Below are 2,260 nucleotides of genomic sequence, written 5' to 3' on the forward strand. Positions count from 1 at the left end.
TGGTCACTGGAAGCGGAACTACCCCAAGTGATTGGCGGATAAGAAGGATGGCAAAGTGAACATAAGTATATTTGATATACATGTTATTGATGTGTACTTTACTAGTGTTTATAGCAACCCCTCAGTATTTGATACTAGTTCAGTTACTAAGATTAGTAACTCGAAACAGGAGTTGCAGAATAAACAGAGACTAGTAAAGGGTGAGGTGACGATGTGTGTTGGAAGTAGTTCCAAGATTGATATGATCATCATCGCACACTCCCTATACTTTCGGGATTAGTGTTGAAACTAAATAAGTGTTATTTGGTGTTTGCGTTGAGCATGAATATGATTTGATCATGTTTATTGCAATACGGTTATTCATTAAAGTCAGAGAATAATTGTTGTTCTGTTTACATGAATAAAACCTTCGATGGTCATACACCCAATGAAAATAGTTCGTTGGATCTCGATCGTAGTGTTACACATATTCATAATATTGAAGCCAAAAGATGCAAAGTTAATAATGATAGTGCAACTTATTTGTGGCACTGCCGTTTAGGTCATATCGGTGTAAAGCGCATGAAGAAACTCCATATTGATGGACTTTTGGAACCACTTGATTATGAATCACTTGGTACTTGCGAACCGTGCCTTATGGGTAAGATGACAAAGACACCGTTCTCCGGTACTATGGAGAGAGCAACATATTTGTTAGAAATCATACATACAGATGTATGTGGTCCGATTAATGTTGAGGCTCGTGGCGGATATCGTTATTTTCTCACCTTCACAGATGACTTAAGTAGATATGGGTATATCTACTTAATGAAACACAAGTCTTAAACGTTTGAAAAGTTCAAAGAATTTCAGAGTGAAGTTGAAAATCATCGTAACAAGAAAATAAAATTCCTACGATCTGATCATGGAGGAGAATATTTGAGTTATGAGTTTGGTGTACATTTGAAACAATGTGGAATAGTTTCACAACTCACGCCACCCGGAACACCACAGCGTAATGGTGTGTCCGAACATCGTAATCGTACTTTACTAGATATGGTACGATCTATGATGTCTCTTACTGATTTACCGCTATCGTTTTGGGGATACGCTCTAGAGACGGCCGCATTCACGTTAAATAGGGCATCATCAAAATCCGTTGAGACGACGCCTTATGAACTGTGGTTTGGCAAGAAACCAAAGTTGTCGTTTCTGAAAGTTTGAGGCTGCGATGCTTATGTGAAAAAGCTTCAACCTGATAAGCTCGAACCCAAATCGGAGAAATATGTCTTCATAGGATATCCAAAGGAAACTATTGGATACACCTTCTATCACAGATCCGAAGGCAAGACTTTTGTTGCTAAATTCGGAAACTTTCTGGAGAAGGAGTTTCTCTCGAAAGAAGTGAGTGGGAGGAAAGTAGAACTTGACGAGGTACTAGTACCTACTCCCTTATTGGAAAGTAGTACATCACAGAAACCTGTTTCTGTGACACCTACACCAATTAGTGAGGAAGCTAATGATGATGATCATGAAACTTCAGAACAAGATACTACTGAACCTCGTAGATCAACCAGAGTGAGATCCGCACCAGAGTGGTACGGTAACCCTGTTCTGGAAGTCATGCTACTAGATCATGATGAACCTACGAACTATGAAGAAGCGACGGTGAGCCCAGATTCCGCACAATGGCTTGAAGCCATGAAATCTGAGATGAGATCCATGTATGAGAACAAAGTATGGACTTTGATTGACTTGCTCAATGATCGGCGAGCCATTGAGATTAAATGGATCTTCAAGAGGAACACGGACGCTGATAGTAGTGTTACTATCTACAAAGCTAGAATTGTCGCAAAAAGGTTTTCGACAAGTTCAAGGTGTTGACTATGATGAGAGTTTCTCACTCGTATCTATGCTTAAGTCTGTCTGAATCATGTTAGCAATTGCCGCATTTTATGAAATCCAGCAAATGGATGTCAAAACTGCATTCCTGAATGGATTTCTGGAAGAAGAGTTGTATATGATGCAGCCGGAAGGTTTTGTCGATCCAAAAGGAGCTCACAGAGTGTGCAAGCTCCAGCGATCCATTTATGGACTGGTGCAAGCCTTTCGAAGTTGGAATAAACACTTTGATAGTATGATCAAAGCATATAGTTTTATACAGACTTGCGGTGAAGCCTGTATTTACAAGAAAGTGAGTGGGAGCACTACAACATTTCTGATAAGTATATGTGAATGACATATTGTTGATCAGAAATAATGTAGAATTATTCTGCAAAGC

This window comes from Triticum aestivum, chromosome 2A (genome assembly GCF_018294505.1).
Source record: "Triticum aestivum cultivar Chinese Spring chromosome 2A, IWGSC CS RefSeq v2.1, whole genome shotgun sequence".
In the NCBI taxonomy this organism is placed as follows: Eukaryota; Viridiplantae; Streptophyta; class Magnoliopsida; order Poales; family Poaceae; genus Triticum; species Triticum aestivum.